This window comes from Sminthopsis crassicaudata, chromosome 3 (assembly GCF_048593235.1).
Source record: "Sminthopsis crassicaudata isolate SCR6 chromosome 3, ASM4859323v1, whole genome shotgun sequence".
NCBI lineage: Eukaryota > Metazoa > Chordata > Mammalia > Dasyuromorphia > Dasyuridae > Sminthopsis > Sminthopsis crassicaudata.
The window spans coordinates 514,614,901-514,629,067 of NC_133619.1; the positions used below are offsets into that span (position 1 = coordinate 514,614,901).

Here is a 14,167-nt window from a genome sequence, read left to right on the forward strand (position 1 = left end):
CAGGAGCCAAGCCTATCTAGGAGGTGTGCACTAGAATTCTCTCTATTCTAGTCTCATCCAGACCCCAGAATTTTAGAGTTGGAGGAATCAGTCAAAAGCCCTTATTTTTTACAAACTGAGGATGCTGATGTTTAGAGAAGAAAATAACGTGCCCAAGATACACCATGAAATCAGTGAACGAGCTAGGATTGGAACTCAGGGTTTCTGACTCCAAATTCAGTGCTCTTTCCAAGGGGGGAGGGGTTCCTATTACAGCACAATAGCATCCTTTATAAATAGGGCGCTCTCTCTCTCTCTCTCTCTCTCTCTCTCTCTCTCTCTCTCTCTCTCTCTGTCTCTGTGTGTGTGTGTGTGTCTCTCTCTCTGTGTCTCTCTCTGTGTCTCTGTCTCTGTGTGTGTGTGTCTCTCTCTCTGTGTCTCTCTCTGTGTCTCTGTCTCTCTGTGTGTGTGTCTCTCTCTCTGTGTTTCTCTCTGTCTCTCTCTGTCTCTCTCTCTTGTGTTCTCTCTCTCTCTCTCTCTCTCTCTCTCTCTCTCTCTCTCTCTCTCTCTCTCTCTCTCTCTCTCTCTCTCTCTCTCTCTCTCTCTCTCTCTCTCTCTCTCTCTCTCTCTCTCTCTCTCTCTCCACACTCCAACTCCCTGGATCTCACAAAGGCCTGTTCTGCCGGACAGGGATTATTCCCCTTATTTTAGAAAGACTCAGAGAGGGCAAGGAAGGAGTTTCGCCGCAGTCACTGATAGTAATTAGCAGAGAGGATTCGAATCAAAGCTACAGGATATGTCCAGTGCTCTTGTAGAGACCAGGCGAGTTCCCTTTCTCCCCAGTGTGAAGGAGGTGTTCCCTGGGATCTCGCCCTCTCGGAGTGTGCCCCCAGGCCTCGGGTTATTTCTGTCCCTTTTATCAGCAGCCAAGACCCTTCAGCTAGCTCTGCACTTGAAAGGTTTGGCTCTTGCCTGCGGGGGAGAAAAGGGGGGGGGGGACTGGCAAAGCTATTTCCGAGCTTCTCTTATCTGCCTTCTCCCATCGAATTAGCCTTTCTTTCTCTTTACACACACAACCAACCCCGTCACTTACTTTGGCCCTGCTGGGATGACGGTGGGAGGGAGGGATCTGCCAACTTTTAACCCCATGCCTCTGCGCCGGAGAGAAGGAAAGCGCTGACTCCCTGGCCTGTCCCACCATTCCTCCCTCCTCCTCCGCAGCCCGCTCTCGCCCCTCACTCCCAGGCGCCTGCCAGTATCTTTTCCTCCGTCTCCCGCGGTGAGAAGATCCAGCCTTTGCTACTAGGAAAGAGCAAGCCACAGGGGAACTCTGGTAGTTAGTGGGAGGCGACAGGGCTTTCTGGAACTCCCCGGGACCGCAGACCCCAGGTCTGGTGGCAGACCTGCTACCGACTAGTGACCTTGGGCGAGTGCCGTCTCAATGCCCTCTTCTGTAAGACACTAGACTTTAACGAGATAAGGCCCTCCCCGCTCCGAGGGTCTGGTGTCTGAGTTTGGGGCAGAGAAGCGGAAAGCTGCAGGAGCCTCGGGGAGAGAGGTGCAGCTCGAAGGGGAGACGAGGCCAAAGAAGGAGCAAGGAGGAAGACCGGAGCACCTGGGGTCCCTATTCCCTCCTAAGGCGGTCTGGAAACGGCGCTGCCCTCAGCACACAGTGGCGGCTCGAGACTCCTGCGCTAACTATCCCAACCTTCAATCAGGGCGCTCTGCGCACAGTCCGGCTCCCAAGGGAGCCGCCTCTGCAAAGACCGGCCTCCACTCACATGCAGGCATCTTGTACAAACTCGAGAGAGAACTTTTGCCCTCGCCTACCGCGGCTCCGAAACCGTTGGCCGCCTGGAAAAGCCTCTGCGAGATCTGGAGAGGTTTTTAGTTTTCCACCTCTTTTTAATTTAGCATCGTTCCGGGCCAAGGATTAAAAGGCAGGAGGTTCTCGGTACTCTGAGGAGAGAGCCGGCTCCTCGTGGAGAGGAGGGGAGGCCCCTGGGCAGCTCCTCTCCCGGACCCGCTCCTTCGGGACACTTTCGGGGAGGAGGGACCCGGCGTCGCAGCCTGGCTGGGACTGAGTCAGCGGCGCCCTTCGGCGGCTCCCAATGCCCACCGCCCACATAGCGCCACCTCCCAGGGGGAGACCCGGGAGAGACTAGTGCGTGAGGGCAGACCGAAAGCCTCCCGCGCCTGGCGGCAGGGAAGTCCGGGTTGGAGTCCGCGTTTGGCACCGACCTTCCTGCGTGCAGTTTGGAACAGTTCCCTTTCCCTTTCTATGTATCTGCTTCCCCATCTGTAAAATCAGGAATCATGAAGACTTGGACTAAAGGCTTAGAAGGCCCTTCAAGAGCAGCCAGTCACCCTCCTCCACTTGACGGACGAGGAAACTGAGGCTCAGGGAGGCAGTTACGTGTCCAAAGTCAGAATTTGAAGGGGGCTTCTGTGACCCTAGACTCGAATGCTCCATCACCATTCCGAAAGGGACTAGATCATCTATCTCTACAATTCCTTTCTACTCTCATATTCAGTGTTCTAAGATTCGTTCCAATTCTTTCTCGGTTCTAATGTCTTCCAAACTGACACTGGAAGCCCCTTAGCGTCCTTAAATTCTATGAGCTAACCTCCCAACCAGCTCTAATATTCTGTCCCAAGGCCCTTCGCTCTGACGTGATCTAGCTGGTCCTAGGTCTCTGACAGCTCCGACTTTCGGTGTTCTTCAGTCCTTTCCAGATCTTGCCGTTCAACATTCTAAGGGTCCTTCTAGCTCTGGCTTTCATTCTAAGGAATCTTTCGTTCCACATCTAATCCATGGTCTAAGAGCTTCTACTTCTCTAATTCTATGACCTCCCTGGATCTCCTTTCGTTTTCGGGCGCGAGCTCTTCCTCCGGGCTAAGAGATCAGGTCTGTAAACAAACTCTCCCCAACCTCCTCCTCCTCCTCCGTTAGCTTCCCTCTCCATTTCTTCCAGACCCTTATTTTGAAGCGTCTTAGCAATGGGTTGGTATCATCCCCACAGGGGCTCCTTCCCTTTCCCCTTAGCTCGCGTTGGGGAGCTTTTCAAAGGGGATGGGAGAAGGAAGGGGTTTGGGGAGTTACCAGGACAGGACTCTGCCCACTTCTCAGCGCGCGCTGGCACTTTTCGGGCTAGTACCGCACCCCCACCCCCGGGATCGCTCTGGCGTGAGCTCATCCCTCGGATCCTGCGACCGATGGGGCTGGGAGGAGCTCGGGGGGAGGGGGCAGAGGCGCAGTACGTGGAGCTCCAGCTGCCTGGTTCTCCTCCCCGTTGTCACCCCCTTCCCAGCCTGGGTCTCCCCCTTGTAAGTGACCGGGAGGTGCCGTTACTGTTCCGGCGGCTGGGAGAAGGGGTGCAGGGTCACACAGTAGGTGAAGGGGGACTGTGAAGAAGGACAAATAGCACTTTCAAATGCCGGCCAGACAGACTTCAGACCTGGGAGCAGACTCCCTAGACTCCAGAACTCACGCAACCTCCAAAGCGCCCCCCAAGCCCCTCAGTTCAGTACTCCTGCTTACCTTTGTCCCCAGAGTTAGCGGCTCTGTGCCCCGAGACAGTACGGCTGCTGTCCCCCGCCTCTGCCGCAGCGCCCCTCCAAGGGCAGAGGCAAAAAGTCTCCTTATCGCTGCCCGAGCCTCCAGCCTATGGTGTAGACATCTCCCAGGGCGCGGAAGGGAGCGGGCAGTAGGAAGCTTTGGTTCAGGTAGCGGGAATTACCGCTCTGTCCGACTCTAGAAACCAACGGCGAGCTAGCCGGAGGTGGAGAGGGGTGGGAGTGGGGGCGCGGGTCACCACAGCTGCGCCTACTCCCAGCCTGGGCTCGTCGCCGCTCTCCCCAAACTGCGCGCCCACTCGTCCTGGCCCTGCTCCTGCAGCCTCTGCTTCCCAACAGCGTCGACGAACCTGCTTATAAGAAGCCCTGGCAGCTTTGATCGGCCGGGTGATGTCAGAGTGGATTAGCATAACAAAGCGGGCCCCGGGCTTCCCGGCCCGGACTGGGCTCCAGCCTGTTTGATCCCTAAGGGAAGCCTCTGGGGAGATAGGTGAGGTGTGCGTGAGTGTGTGTGCGTGAGTGTGTGTATGTGTGTGTGTGTGTGTCTGTGTCTGTGTGTGTGTGTCTCTGTGTGTGTGTCTGTGTGTGTGTCTCTGTGTGTGTCTGTGTGTGTCTGTGTCTGTGTGTGTCTGTGTCTGTGTGTGTGTCTGTCTGTGTGTGTCTGTGTCTGTGTCTGTGTGTGTGTGTCTGTGTGTGTGTGTCTCTGTGTGTGTCTGTGTGTGTGTCTGTGTCTGTGTGTGTCTGTGTCTGTGTGTGTCTGTGTCTGTGTGTGTGTCTGTCTGTGTGTGTCTGTCTGTGTGTGTGTCTCTGTGTGTGTGTCTGTCTGTGTGTGTGTCTGTGTGTGTGTGTCTGTGTGTGTGTCTGTGTGTGTGTCTGTGTGTGTGACTGTGTGTGTGTGTCTGTGTGTGTGTCTGTGTGTGTGTGTCTGTGTGTGTGTCTGTGTGTGTGTGTGTGTGTCTGTGTGTGTGTCTGTGTGTGTCTGTCTGTGTGTGTCTGTCTGTGTGTGTGTCTGTGTGTGTGTGTCTGTGTGTGTGTGTGTCTGTGTGTGTGTGTCTGTGTGTGTCTGTGTGTGTGTGTGTTTGTGTGTGTGTGTCTGTGTGTGTGTGTGTGTCTGTGTGTGTGTGTGTGTCTGTGTGTGTGTCTGTGTGTGTGTCTGTGTCTGTGTGTGTGTCTGTGTGTGTCTGTCTGTGTGTGTCTGTCTGTGTGTGTGTCTGTCTGTGTGTGTGTCTGTGTGTGTGTGTCTGTGTGTGTGTGTGTCTGTGTGTGTGTGTGTGTCTGTGTGTGTGTCTGTGTCTGTGTGTGTGTGTGTGTGTGTGTGTGGAGGGAGAGGAGCGGCAATAATTAGCAGAAATCTCAATAATATTCAGAGATCGCTTTAATTTTTCACGGAATCAGAACATTTTAAAGCTGGAAGGGACCATTTAGACCACACAGCCCAAATCCCGCAGGGTGAGAAAGGGGGTGCTAAGGGCAAGGAAAAAGAAAAGTGACTTATCCAAGATCACGCAGAAAGTTTTCCTCACAACAATATGCTGAGGTGGGGAGCCGAATGATTATCGTCTCCCTGTTTTACAGAGGGGTATGGTCAATAGTTTGCCCAGGACCATGCTTTTCGTTATTGTCAAAACCAGGATCCTTTCTCTGTCAATAAACATTTATTAAGTTCTTTTTATTTGTCAGGATCCTTTCCTAAATTCTAAGAATACGAGGAAAGACAAACTTAAAAAAAAATATTAAAAAAAAAAAAAAAAAAAAAAAAAAAAAAAGGTTCCTGACCTTGGAAGCTCATATTGTAACGGAGAGCGATTTCGTGCAATAATGATGTATATACAAGAAAATTCCAGAGTCTATAGATAGTGCTTTGGGAGGAAGGGGTGGGGAAGGGCACCAGGAAAGCCTACCACTCCCCCAAGAAAGTGGGCTTGGAACTGAGCCTTAAAGTAAGCTAGGGAAATAAGGAGGTGAGGGTGGAGATGGTGAGCAATACAGGTAAGGGGAACGATTGCTGCAAAGTCACGGAGTCGGAAGAAGGAGGGCTGGGTGAGAACAGCAAGCGGTCCGGTATAGCTGGGTGGCAGAATATAAGGGAGAACATAAGGCTGAGAAGAACCGCACAATTTCCTCGGTGGGTAGTGTCCGTGGTCGGAGGTCAGGAGCAGTCAGAGAGACCTGGGGTCAAATCTGCCTCTCTGAGACGTTTAAAAAAAAACCCGAAGAACTGGATTCAAGTCTTGCTTCTGTGACTTGCAATCTCTGTGCCTCCCGGTAAATCATTAGCCTTCTCCTCTGTTAAATGGGGGAGGGGTGGATCAGATAGCCTCTGAGGTCCCTTGGGAGCATTAAATCTATGAAACCCGAAAACCCCAAAGAAATGAAGCGATTAACGAAAATCAAGAGATGTCCTGCATTCCGCTGATCCAGGATGCCACTGCCTTTGGCACGGAAAGGGGCTTGGAGCTGCAGGTTATGTTTGCTCAGAACGAAATCCCAACGAAATTTTAAAATGAGAATCCACCAGCTCCCCCAGAGGACCCGGGTCTCTGCGCCAATGGCTCCCTCTATGCTTCAGTTCTGGATAAAATCAGAGCGGAGGCGAAAGGTCCACGACACTGACCGTTCGGGGGTTTTCTGTCCTCGGCGTCCGAGCCCGCACCTCTTCTTAATCCCTGGATGGGGGGAGGGAGAGGGAGAGAGAACTGAAAGAATCTGGGCTGGGGCTGCTTACTAATGGCTTACATTTCAATAGGGTTCCGTAATGTAGCAGCAGCACTAGTGGGAAAAAGGTAGTAGACAGTAAATTGGAATAACTAACATTTATATAGTGCCTTGAAGTTACTAAAGTATTTTACTATATTCACTTAATCCTCACAACAATACTGGGAGAAAAATAGTATTATTATTCCCATTTTTCAGATAAGGAAACTAAGGCTGAAACAGCTTAAGTGTTTGCCCAGTTTCTCGCCTAATAAATGTCTGAGGGCAGATTTGAACTCACTGCTTTCCTGATTTCAGCTCCGGGACTCTTTGTAGAGGCTTTCCTCAAATCGCCCGGAAACACAAATTCTGAACGTGCTATTTGTTTCATTTTACTGAGAAGAAAACAGATCCATCATCATGAGCTTAGAAAATGGCTAACTGGAGTCTATCCCTTGCACAGTGGAACTAAAAGAAAGGGGCTGTTGCCCTGACGAAAAAATACAGAATTATCTCCCCAGCAGACGTCTTTATCTTCAGAGAGACATGGATGATACAATTTCCAATATTCCTCCAGCTTTGTGATTTTTTTTTAATCATAAAATCTTCGAAACTTAAAATGAAGGAATTCCACTCAATGAACACACATTTATTAATTACCTACTAAATGAAAGGAAAACTAGGTTGGGCTTTGAGAATTCAAAAGAAAAAAATAGTTATCATCAAGGACCTTACATAGCCACTAAGCACCATAGAACTTAGGACCCTAGACAGAATTTCAGAATCTTTTTGGAGGGAGTATACTGGTTCTCTATCATTTGAAGGTCCTGGTCTTGTTATCTGATTGCTATGAAGAGCCTTGAAAGGGAGCAGTTATGTGTGAACACTGAGAACTTATCCAGGCAGCATTTGGGACCTCCTCAAACATGGCCCAGCTTTTCATCCTGAAGTCTTATTGCAACTCAGACGTCACCTATTGGAACCATCCTCCATGGCTTGTCCCAGAATTCCTATTTAAGTAGAGTATCTAGGAGAAGCCTTTTATTTCTTTTCAGTTTTCACTCAGGACTTCCTCTACTATGCCCTCAAATTGGGTGACTTTATTGCTCAGGAATTTGTATATGTGTGTGTATAAGAGAGAGACAAACAGACAGAAGAAGAAAAAGAAGAATCATGGAGAGAAAGAGGCAAGCAGAGAGAATGGCAGATACAGACAGAGATGGTTGAGAAGAAGGAAAGAGGAAGAATGAAAGAGAAAAGAGAGAGGCAGAAATTGAGAAAGAGAAGAAGAGAAAGGGAGGAGTGGGGAAAGAGAAGAGGGTGAAAGGGGAGAGAGAAAAAGGAAGAAAGGGAAAGAATAAAAGCACATGGGGAAAGGAGGAAAGACAGACAGACAGACAGAGACAGAGACATACACAGAGAGACAGACAGAAGGGAGAGGGAAAGAACAAAGTCAAATGAGGAGAGACAGACAGAGACTTTATTTTCTTCCCTTTCCCCTCCCACCTTCCAGTTACTTTAAGATCTTAAGATCAGAGAGCATTAACCAACCATGTTTCTTTTTGCACTCTCTCTCAGGTTTGTTGTGAAGAACAGGCTTTGCAAACAGTAATGTATTAGAGAAATGGGGAAATATTATTATTGTTGTTGCAAAGTATGCAGGAAGGATGCCTTCATCAAGACTAGGCAGGCAGATGTTCCAAGGATACTTGGTGTTGATCCTGCCTGTGACTTTGGTTAAATAATTTTCCCAAATCTGGTTCTCGTTTTCTTAACTACAATGTAGCATGAGTCTCTAAGGGTCCTCTCACTTCTGATACTCTATGTTCTAACCCTCCCCTCTCAGTTACAACATTGTGTGCTAAGGTCTTCCCAGCTCTGCCATTCCCTATATTAAGGGCTCTCCTATCTGACATTCTGTATTCTAAAGACCCTCCCAGCTCTGACATTCTATATTCTAAGGTTCCCTCTCAGCTCTGACATTCTGTGTTCTAAGGACCCTACTAGCTCTGACATTCAGTGTTCTAAGGTTCCCTCCCAGCTTTGACATTCAGTGTTCTAAGGCCTCTCCCAGCTCTGACATTCTATGTTCTAAGGGCCCTCCCATTTCTGACATTCTGTGTCCTAAGGTTCCCTCTGAGCTCTGATATTCTATGTTCTAAGGTTCCTTCCAGCTCTGACATTCAGTGTTCTAAGGCCCTCCCAGCTCTAACATTCTGGGTTCTAAGGACCCTCCAAACTCTTACATTCCCTGTTCTAAGTCCCCTCCCAGTTCTGATAGTCTATGTTCTGAGGGCTTTTTCAACTCTAACATTCTATGTTCTAAAGCCCCATCCAACTCTGTTATTCTGTGTTTTAAGGTCACTTCCAGTTGTATTCTGTATTCTAAGCTCCATTCCACTTCTGACATTCAAGGTTCAAAAACCCGGTCTAGTTCTAAGAACAGGAGGGGGAAGCTCCTCCCACCTCACTTGGGAGATTAATATATTTTCCTTCTCAATTACCGGTGCCGGTGATTTTGGGTTATCTGATTGCCCTGACGTGCTGGCAGTTTCCTGTCCCCGTATTCCCACCACCTGATTTCCATTCAATCACATTAAACCTTCCTAGCCACCCTTCCCTCCCTAAGCCCCAGGCTAACACACCCTTTGCTGGCTGGGAGAGGCCAAGGGCCCCAGTGGGGACCCTGGATTCTGTTTCCCACCTATTGCTCAGCAACCTCACCATCTTGGAGCTAGAGGAGGTCTGAGGGAGACCAGGAGGCAGGTTTAGACTTGGTGTAATATTTCCTAACATAATCATCTGAAAAAGCAGTGAGTCTTCAATGGAGGTCATGAGGTTGCCCTTTACAGGAGTTCTGATAGTAGAGACTGGACCAGCCCTTTTCTAAATTGCTCTGAATCTTGTTCAGATCTTGGTTGACTTAGATGGCTATTGGGGCAAATTATAGCTGTCTTAGAAGGAAGGGAGAAATGGAGGAAAGGGAGAGTAAGAAAAAGGGAAGGAAAGAAGGTCAAAATAAAAGAAGGGAGAGGGAAGGAGGGAGAGAGGAGAAAGAGGCAAGGGGACAAGAAGGGAAGTCATGAAGGAGAGGGAGCAATATGAGGGAGGAAGGAAAGAATGAGAGGAGAAGGTAAAAAGGAAGAAGGAAGAGAAAAAGGAAAAGAGAGAGACAAAAGACAAGAGTGAAAGGAAGAAAGAGCAGAAGATGGAGAAAGGGAATGAAGAAATGGAGGAAGGGAAGGAATAAAGGGGAAATGCTGTCTATATGACCTTGGAAAACTTCAGTTTCCTTACCTATAAAATGAAAAATGTGGACAAAATATTTCCCCAAACTGTTCTCCATAATAAGAGTTCCATAAGGTAATGACAGTGATATTTCAGTGTTAAATATGAAATTATGTATTATTTTAAAAAACTTGTGGGCAATTTATTTATTACTTGATTTGTTATATTTTATACTCAAAATTTCTCAGCTTTCCTTCCTCTTTATTTCTGGAGTATCCACTAGACCCACAAGTCTAGGACCTGTCAATAATACTAGTTCTGCTTGGCTCCAGAGGGCAGAACTGGGATCCATGGGGGGAAGCTGAAGGGAGTGAGATTTCAACTTGATGTAAGAAAAAACTTCCAAAGAGGCTGTCTAAAAGGGTAATGGGCTCATCTGGGAGGCACTGAGTTCCCTCTAATAGGAGGTCTTAAAACTAAGGATAAAAAAACCACTTGGAGAAAGTGTAGCTGGGTCCCTGTTAGAGTATAGTTTGATTGGTCTAAATAACCAGTGAGGTCCCTTCCAACCCTCAAAGTAAGAGATTTCAAATTCAAAAGGTATTTAGTAGCCAAACTGGTTTGATAAACACAGCAGATTTCTAATGGAAAACAAAAAGCCATCAAACAAAACACAAGAGGAGGAGTCAGGAAGCCTAAATTCAAATACTGGCTCTAACACTAACTGTGGACCACAGGCATGTGACTTACCCACTCCAAGTTCCAATTTTCTCCTCAGTAAAATGGGGATAACATATTCATGACCACCTTCTTCAAAGTGATATGAGCAAAGTGCTTTGTAAGCTTCTAGTACTAAATAGAAGCATAAATTGCTATTACCTTTTCTAGTTCAAACGTTCTATGTCTGAATATTCCATGTTAAACTATGTTTAGCCTTAACATTCTTTCCCACCCTCAATAGTATTTTATTTTTCCAAATACACACGAAAGTAGTTTCCAACATTCATTTTTGTAACATTTTGTGTTCCAAATTTTTCTCCCTCCCTCAAGCAATTTGATATCGGTTAACCATGCCCAGTCCTTAAAACCGAATTTCCATATTTGTCATGTTGTACAAGAAAAATCAGATCAAAAAGAGGAAAATCACAAGAAAAAGCAAACAATAAGCAAGCAAAAAAAATGTGAAAATACACTGCTTAGATCCACATTAAGTCTCCATAGTTCTCTCTCTGGATGAGGATGGCATTTTCCAATCTATTGTGTATTGGATTATGGAGATAAGCTAAGTCTATTGTGGTTGATTATCACACAATCTTGATATTGTTGTGTATGGTGTTCTCTTGGTTCTGCTTACTTTACACAGCATCAGTTCATGTAGGTCTTTCCAGGCTTTTCTGAAATCAGCCTGCTCATCATTTCTTATAGAACAATAATCTTCCATTACATCATTCATATACCATAACTTATCCAGTCATTCCTCAAGTGATCCCCTCAGTTTCCCATTCCTTGCCACTACAAAAGGAGCTAAGCCTTAACATTCTAAGATCATATAAGAACCAAAGAAATCACCAACCTCTCCTTTCATAGATGAAGAGGATCTGAAACCAAGAACTTGAATTTCAAAGTTAGGGTTCTTTTAACCATAGCACACTGATAATGAAGCTTTAGCATTGCACTCTTTTTTTTTTTAATAGCTTTTTATGGGGCAGAAAGGTGGCAAAGTGGATAGAGCACCAGCCCTGAAGTCAGGAGAATCTGATCTCAGACACTTGATACTTCCTGGCTGTGTGATCTTGGGCAAGTCACTCAATCCTAATTGCCTCAGCCAAAAAAAAAAAAAAAAAAAAAAAAAAAAAGAAAAAGAAAGAAAAGAAAAGTTTTTTATTTTCAAAATATATGCAAAGATAGTTTTCAACATTCACCCTTGCAAAATCTTGTGGTCCAAATTTTTCTGCCTCCTTCTCCCATCCCCTCCCTAGACAGCAAGTTATCCAATATATATTAAACATGTGCAATTCTTCTATACATATTTCTACATTTATCACACTGCACAATAGAAAGCATATAAAAAAGAAAAAAATGAGAAAAAAGCAAGGAAAAAACAACAAAAAGAGGGAGAATTCGATGTTGTGATTTCCATTCAGTACCCACCGTCCCCTCTCTCTAGGTGCAGATGGTTCTCTTCATCACAAGACTATTAGAACTGGCCTGAATCACCTTGAAGGGAGCCACATCCATCAGAATTGATCATCACATAATCCTGGTGTTGCTGTGTACAACATCATCAGCAGGATTACTGTTTCTTACAGAACAATAATATTCCATAACATTCATATACCATAACTTATCCAGGCATTCTCCAAGTGATGGGCATCCACTCAATCTCCAGTTCCTTTCCACTGCAAAAAGGGCTGCAAAACATTTTTACACATAAAATCCCATTCTTTAATAAGATTTTTCCTGGCTCTATGTTCTAAGTTCTTTCCAGATCTAATGTACAGCTCTGCACTGCCTCGTATACTCTTTGTTGTTTTGTCCTATTATTATTATTAATGTGAAATGCATAAACTTAGAGACATCTTCACTCCAAATGTTCACAGGGACTGTTTGTGCCTGACTTGTGGATGAGCCTTCTGAGCTTATATTAATATCATCAGCCACAGATGGACACATTGTACCTTGACTAAAAGTAGTGATTTTTGTCCTCTTTGAGCAAACAATCATAACCACTTTAAGTGTTTTTAGATTTTTCACCTCTGTACATCATCTCTGGTTCTCACCTTCCCCAAAATGCCCAGAACATAGGTTTCATGACAATTGTCTTTTAATATTGTTACTTGGAGAATACATCCATCTGAATAAATGAAAATCAAGGAATGTCCTTAAGAAAGGAAGCTTTATTATTTTATGATGCAACTTTTTTATTTTTAATTTCATTTTTAGTATTTTGAGTTCCAAATTATCTTCCCCAGCCTTTCTCATCCATTGAGAAGGCAAGCAATACATCTATTATATATGTGAAGTCATGCAAAACCTATTTCCCTATTCACTATGTTGCCCTCCTCTCCAAGCAAGAAAAATAAATTGAAATAATATACTTCAATCTGCACTCAGAGTTCAATAGTTCTTTCTCTGAAGGTGGACAGTTTTTCATCATGTGTATTTTAGAATTGTTATGGATCTTTGTATTGATCAAAGTAGCTAAATCTTTCATGACTGATCACTGTTGTTGTGGACAATGTTCTCCTGGTTCTGCTCACTTCACTTTGCATCGTTCATTTAAGTCTTTCTAGGTTTTTCTGAAACCATCCTGTTCATTTTCATAACACAAGAGTATTCCACCATGGCCATATACCACAATTTGTTTATCTATTCCTCAACAAATGGGCATCCACTCAATATTTTAGTACTTTGCTCCCACAAAAAGAGCTGCTATAAATATTTTTGTACACATAAGTTCTTTCCCTTTATCTTTGACCTCTTTGCGAAAGCATCCTTACCTTTAAACAAATCCAGCTAAACTTGTCTCTTAGCTAACTCTTAGCTCTTAGCTAACTCTTAGCTAATATGTCCAAGCAATCCGTGACTCTTTGAGAGCCACTTGAAGAAACCTTCAAAATAAGAATGTCACAATTATATCAATTACTCCCTCAAGTAGGTTAAATATACATAAAATAATACAATAATTGCCAAATTTATATATCACTCTAAGATTTGTAAAGTCCTTTACATGTATTATCTTTCCCTGGATTATCCCATTTGTTTAACAAACTATTTTTCCACAGAAAAAGCAATGATAAACTTTGGCTGTCTGAATCATAATGAGTTTATCCAAATTTGTGTGATTAAACTGAGGTGAAGAACCCTCCCCCAATAGAATAAAAGTTCCTTAAAGGAAAAGGACTGTTTTCACTTTGATTTTTTTGTACTCCTAGTGCTTAGCTCTGTGCTTGGAACATTATGCAAATGCTTGTTGATTGATTTAATGATTAGTGCAGACGAGAAGTCAGGCGATTTGGATTCTAGTCCCAATTTACTCAGCAATGTATTGGGTAGCCTTGGGAAGAAAATGTTTTGTTTGTTTTCCTTTTTCAGACTCTCAATTTCTTTGCCTGTAAAATGATAGGGTGAGAATGGATAGTGACTTCCAATTGTAATTTTCTCTGTTCTTGATTCTAAAGTCCCTTCCATCTCAGACTAGAATCTGAAGGGACTATCAGTGGATTGTTCTTATTTTTTATGCATTATTGATTCACAATAGTAGGGGGGGAAGCTCAGATACCTAATGGTGGATTTTCATTGAAAAATGACTATAAAATGCCTCTACCCCTAGCAAGACAAGCCAGGATAAAACAATATCCCTGAATCCCCATGTAATGGGGAGGTTTCTTTTTAACCTTTTTGGGATAAATTTTTAAAAGAGTGTCAGGGCCATGAAATGAAATTAGGAGACCTGGCTCTTTGACTAACTCCCTCTGTGACCTCTCAGAGTTTCAGGGCACTTTCCTTTAGCCACTCCTACTTTGAGAGGAATAGCTCATCCTCTGGCCATCATTTGAGCTTCTGAATGGTCCTGACAGCATAGTGTAGAGGAGGGCAATGATCTGAAAAGATCTGCTTGGAGTTCTGCTATTAAAGTCATCTCACTGTATTTTTCTGGGACTTGGTTTTTTCAACTGTAAAATGAAGA

At 45.0% G+C, this 14,167-nt stretch overlaps 1 protein-coding gene across 1 annotated transcript in view; it reads right to left on the reverse strand.

Annotated features, from left to right (window-relative positions):
- The window catches only part of WNT11 (Wnt family member 11), a 56,379-nt gene extending 52,354 nt beyond the window's left edge, over positions 1-4,025 (reverse strand). The window contains exon 1 of the mRNA XM_074304115.1: positions 3,521-4,025. The gene's annotated coding sequence lies outside the window, so the exon portion shown is untranslated. The remainder of the gene's footprint in view (positions 1-3,520) is intronic.
- Between the last annotated feature and the right edge of the window lie 10,142 nt (positions 4,026-14,167).